Below are 6,501 nucleotides of genomic sequence, written 5' to 3' on the forward strand. Positions count from 1 at the left end.
GGTCATCCAGTCCATTGGTTTCACTAAGCACCTCCAAGTAGTACCATTGTTGCTGTTCCTGATTGATTGCTGCATATGGAAAAAAAGGATTGAACACGGATCAAGCAGGAATTCACATTCTGACAAAGAATGTCGGGCAGTGTGCCCCTTATTGGTGCAAAATTTTGTCTTTTTGAATAAAATTTGCCGGCCAACACATGAAAGGTAAGTTAGTGGGGTGCAATTTAAATACCCTCGACCAAGAACTTGTTTTTCTTTTCCTCGAAATATTTTCACAGTGCAATATTCCTGTACACCTAACCTTTTTTTTTTTTTTTTTTTTTTTTTCAGAATAAATACGAGTTTTATCGAAAGCAGGTACCGTTCGCGCGTACGTTTCGCAAGAACACTTGTGCGTGGCGCAAGCGCATTTGAGTTTGCTCATGGCCCCTATGGCGGTATTTCGTGAGGCTGGGAATTTTCGCAATGACCACTTCACGTTCATGACCACTTCGCGTTCAGCTCACTCAAGAGAGTGAGCTGGCCTGCTGACTTCAAAGTCTGGTTTGTGGTAGTCTTGAATGTAACAAATGTAAGACTATCAAGAGCTTAGTGTTCTAATGGACACTGCTAGTCTTCTTTAGCTTAAAAGACCACAAATAAATCGTACTATAAGTGCTAGGAAAATGTTTCAAATGCGGTCAAGTTACATATGGAGCCTGCTAGGACAATGTTTAAAAAGGAGCCGAGATACAAAGGGGGACCTTTTCTCTTGTGGCGGCCTGGCCACTACCAACACCTCTAGATAGCCGAATCGCCGAGTTGTAATACTAAATGTGTTGCTTCACCTAAGGAAGGTGAGCTGACGCAAATTGAAGCAGACAGCAACCAGTCGAAAATTGACTTCCGGTAATTCATTTCTATGGGAAAGAGTGAGCGCTCTCCGTGCACTTGATCATAAGAGCAAATATCCCTAATATTTCGTACGTACTAGTAGCTTGGAACATTTCTCATTCAGGCAGATGAAATAATTGGTCAGTTGCAGCGTTTTTCTTTCTAATTCATTGCACTGAAAACGGTGCTAAAGCGGCTTCGTACGTGTATTTTTGTGCATTGTCAGACGTGTTAGCGCGAACGCGAATCGGCGCTTTTCAGCAAACGAACGACGGACATCTGAAAAACTAAGAGAGACGGCAAAAACTATGCAGTAACACTGGATCAGTAACTACCCGCGCATGTACGATCAAGACAAATTGAAGGCCTCGTAATATATTTCGATTTAAATAAGTATAGTACTGCTTAATTCTTTCTGTTCAGTGCAAAGATGCTTGTTCTACTATCAAAACATCACCCGCACGCAGTGGCGTCACAAAGGGGGGGGGGGGGGGGGACCGCCCCGGGTGCGGCGCTGAGGGGGTTGTCGTGGCGGGCCACGAGAGAGGGGGAGCCACTGTCGCGGCGGGCTACATGAGAGCGGGAGAAGGGGGGTAGGGGCTGTTGCGGCGGTCTACCGCCCCGGGCGCCACTGACCCTAGTGACCTCACTGCCTGCATGCTCGATATCTTTGAGAACAGGTGCCCGGTATAAGTTGCCGGGCACAGAAAACAACAAAAAGATACACCTTTCATAGCCCACATACTTTTCTTTACGTTTTTAATGTTATCCGCTCATAAAGATGCACGACGGGGTCATTTTCTTATAGTGACAGGACTGGCTTATTAGCTATATATAAGCGTCACTGGGATGCTGGCGAACCTCGAGCACGCTCTAGGTTTCTTAATTTCGATTGTTATTTTGCTTTGAATCGTCGCTTGTTTTTAGACACCCGCTGCGGAATACATATGTTTGGGACTGAAGTGTAGCGAAGTTAAACGTCGGTCAGTGATGAAGAAAAATGCACTAACTGAAGCAATTACACTTTTACAACGTTAATCAAGGTACACACTATTCGGTACGACCCAAGTAACCAAAGTGTTCCATGTTATTTTCCAGCGACGAGGCAAAATGCACGCGCGTTTTCACGTAGGAATGCACAGGAGCACCGCAAAGGTAGACTGGTTGCTGACTGCTTCAATTTGCGTCACGGAAGTCGCACAGCCACTACACCAGTTGAACCTCTAGCGTACATTATAATAACTATGTATTCAATCTGTGCCCCCTGTCGGGAGCAAGGGTGTAAGAGCTGCCTGTTCTCAGTCTTCCAAGACCCTGTTGCTTGCTCTCCCGGAAATTTTGGTCGTTTTGATGACATGTCCGTCCATATGCTCCATACGTTCAACGAAGATGTCCCCACGTGCCCCATGCTGCCTGGGCCAATCTTCATAGCAGACTGGACAATAAGAATTCTATAAAAAAAAAAAATTATGGTGACAGACCCGTGAAACTCTAATCGAGATCTACCACCAGGGTAGAGTTGTGCAGTATGAAGATGGCAGTAAGTGAAGTGTGCTTAGTGTTTATGTTCACATTTTCAGCTGAAGGCATTGCGCTACTAAGCACAGGTGGCCAGTTCACTTCTGTTATGTGCTCAGTTGTTCGAAGAGCGTTTTCCCCAGGGGGGGTGTCCCAATGGCTAATGGGGGGGGGGGGGGGGGGGGGGGGGAGGGGAGGCGAGGCGGCGATGCGAGGCGAGGCTAGATAAAATATAAAACTGTTTCTTTTTTAGTCCACTAGCTAAATTACAGACGTCTATTAACCAAATGCTCATACCCGTAATGTATGTTTCCCTTCCTCTATATATACACCTGAGAGGTGGTGTTTTCTACTTAATCTGAAAAAAAGAATTTTATTTTATTTTTTATTTATTTTTTTTTTTTTAGATTCAAGGGGGGGGGGGGGGGGTGTCCAGGAAAACTAGGGGGGTCTCAACCCCCATAGGGGGGGTCTAGGGAAATCCCTGGCCCAGTTATTTTGTACATATGGACCTTTTACGTGGCGAATACCTCCGTGGGAAGTCAGGTTATGTCTCTTCACAGTTAAATGAACGTGGTATTTATTCACTGTCTTTTAGCAGTTGAACACAAAGTTACATTATACCGGATATTGTAGAACCATTTGTAATGGCTCAGCTCCATCTATCATGACTTATGAACACATGGTTTTTAGTCGTGTACAAGGGCCTTTAAAGGGACACTGACAGGGTATTTATGCTCGCCAAGGTTTTTATTTGTACATGACATATAAGAGCCCAACTACCCAAAACACAACTTGCGGCTCGAAATTTGTATTCTTTCCTCCCGAAAACCGCCGATCAAGAACTGGCCGATTTGAGTCGCGCTCACTCTCTTCTTCGTGGTCACGTGCCGTTTTCTAGGGTTTAGACACGACCACCAAATATAATCAGTAGTGGGTCATCGAAGGCACACACTCAATATTAAAAAGAGAAACGAAATATGAAACCCATTTTTGTGGCTTCTAAAAATTCGCAAATACGTTAATTGAGGAAAAAAAAGAAGCTGCACAGCCACGTGACTTTTGGTAACTCCCTCCTCCTCTATATTTCTTCTTCCTCTCCAGTCCAATTTCGGTTTGGAGCAGTTGCGTTTTTTTTTTTCCTTTATTAACAATATACGTGACGCTGTAGCAAAATATTGATTGGGTAGTCTTCTGACACCATAATAAATCACCTGACAAAAAATTGAAAAAAAAAATTGGGGGTGTCAGTGTCCCAGTTCAAGGAGTTTTTCAGCACTGTTTTCACTGATGATTTTTTTTTACATTCGATTAAATTAGAGATGTCATTTGAAAGCAATATGGAATATGTTGTAATTTTCTACCTATGGGGTTATATGTGCCATTGACGATTGCGCACTAACTCTAGTCCTGGCCGGGATGGCATATCCACAAAGTTATTAAAGCTAATCAAATCAATGTCTGGCCCCCTTCTGGGAAGGCTGTTCCAACAATCCCTCTGCAAGGGTGAATTACAAGAGAATTGGAAATATGCCACTACAGAACCATCTCACTCACCTGTGTTTCATGTAAATTTCTAGAATACATTATATCGTTGCAGATCATTCATGACCCACCTAACTACCAGTCAACTTATTTTTATTAACCAGCACGGCTTTATGCGCGGACGTTCATGTGAGACGCAGCTGTTTGAGTTGTTAAATCACCTTCATAATTTTGTTCACCTGTCCAGACATGTCGCTGCCATTTTTATTGACTTCGCGAAAGCGTTTGATCGCGTACCACATAACCGGCTGACTAAACTTATCCACAGGTGTTGATAAATGGCTTAAAAACTTTTTGACTAACAGACGCCAATCAGTTGTGATTGGCAAGCGCCTCTCCTCCCCTCTTCTCGTGATGTCAGATGTCCCGCAGGGGTCCTGTGCTTTTTCTTATGTAGTACATCACTGATCTTACTCAACATCAACTCTTGAGCTCGTCTATTCGCGGATGATTGCGTCATCTAGCGTTTTGTTATGGACTCTCACGATAGTCCAATTCTACAAGATGCCTTGGACACACTTTCAAACTGGTGTGACACGTGGCTGATGAAAATGAAAACACATAAAACAAAAGCTGTGACATTCACTTCGAAACGACATCTTACACCTCACACGTACTTCATTGGTAGTGACGCCGTTGAAAATGTCTCATCCTTGAAATATCTTGGCGTTCATCTCTCATCGGACTTAACGTGGAACCAGTGTTGTACACGTTCCTTAAAAAAAGGAACGAAAGCTCGTTCCTCGTTCCTTCTTATGTTTGTAACGCGTTCCCGTTACAAGTTCCATATGTGAAAAAGGAACTCGTTCCCGTTACAGTTAAAGAAATGGAACGTATCGTTACATATACGTTACATTCGTATTTTGACAATTATCATATACAATTAGATAAAACAAAGTGGTTTTTGCTGTTATTTATCCCATCAAATGGCAACATACAAATTTGAATGCAGTGATGGAAAGGCATCAAGATAAGAAGACTAGCGGAGGCAGTGTTTCATTTGTTGATATATTCACCTTTAAAAATCTGAGCTTTTAACCATATCTTGTGGTGTGCGATTCAGACGAGCCAAATGTACTATTACCCCACATTGCACGAGCGTTTCACAACAACCTCACGCGTTTCAATCTAACAAAGTCACTTTTTCGAACATAACAACAGTTGCTTCTCGATGTTGCTGTCCGCAAGACGAGCAAGTGAAGAAGATATAGGGCTGTTGGAAGGTCAGTCTTGAAAAGTACAAGTCCTTCTTCGTGAAGGTTGGACTCGTTGTTCAGTTTGAAGATAGGGAACAAGGGGAGAAGAAATAAAAAATAATTTTTGTGTATATTTTATTTCACCAATACTCGGGATACAAGGGTGCGTTCGATACCGGATAACCTGCTTTTCTGTTGTAATTGTATGTCTATTTTTTGAAGTTCAGTGATGGCTGCAGTCGGTTTTAGATTTCTGGGTGTATATGAGGATTCGTGGAAGCAAAGAAAGCAGCTGAGTCTGAAACGTCTTTCTTTCTGAGTTCATGATTACAGAAGATTTCTGGAATCATGGTGTATTCGCAGTGACCCATCTGCCTGCAATTCTAACCGCGGCCCCCTCCCCGACGTATACACCGACATCCTGAAATAACTTGTCATTTAACTTACCATCCAGGACGGACGTAAAGGAAGTTGAAGCGAGTGCAGACGATGATAATGTATGCCATGAACGAAGAAGTCGGCAGAATTAGCGCTACGGATGAAGAGAAGGAAGAAGAAGCGTTGGATTGCTGGTAGCTAGTCGGGTGTTTCCAAGCCTCACTGATGATGTCTCCCGCCTAGGAGACGAAACGTCTGATATATTGTTGGTATTGTTATGGAAGTCAGTGGTATTTGTTTTTAATCATGAATCCCGGCTTTTGGAACATTTTTGCATTCTTTCTGTGTCTTTTCCATCGAGTAAAAGTTCGGCTTTCTGTACCGCAGTCTCGGGCACTGAAAAAAGAATCGATGTCCACTAGCTCTCCAGCACCCGACTGTCACCAAGCGAGTATCACACAAAATTAGCCATATGATATGTAACCAAAAAGTTAACAAAATCCTGCTCTTCGTATAGATGGATATTGCTTTTATACTTTTAGAATTTCCCTTTCAAAGATAAAATACAAATTACTCCACTGGACGAAAAAAAGGAACGCCGTTCCTTTTTCCGTTCCAATAAAAATGTAACGCGTTCCCGTTCCAGTTCCACCAATGCAAACTGGAACGGCGGCGTTACTTCGTTCCTCCTAAAAGGAACGCGTTCCAGGAACGCCGTTCCTTGGAACGCCGTTCCGTACAACACTGCGTGGAACCTTCACATTGTACACATTGCTAACAAGGCGTCGCGAACTCTTGGCTTTCTCAAACGAACTGTTCCACGCAAACTCAGATACAAAACTTCTTGTTATACACTGCCCTTGTCAGATCTCAGCTTGAGTATGCATCAATCATCTGGCACCCTCATCAAACATATCTGGCAGATAAGATTGAATCTATTCAAAACAAAGCTGCTAGATTTATAGCTTGCGACTACTCCCGATTCGCAGGT

The sequence above is a fragment of the Ixodes scapularis genome, unplaced genomic scaffold (genome assembly GCF_016920785.2).
Source record: "Ixodes scapularis isolate PalLabHiFi unplaced genomic scaffold, ASM1692078v2 PGA_scaffold9__187_contigs__length_104089568, whole genome shotgun sequence".
In the NCBI taxonomy this organism is placed as follows: Eukaryota; Metazoa; Arthropoda; class Arachnida; order Ixodida; family Ixodidae; genus Ixodes; species Ixodes scapularis.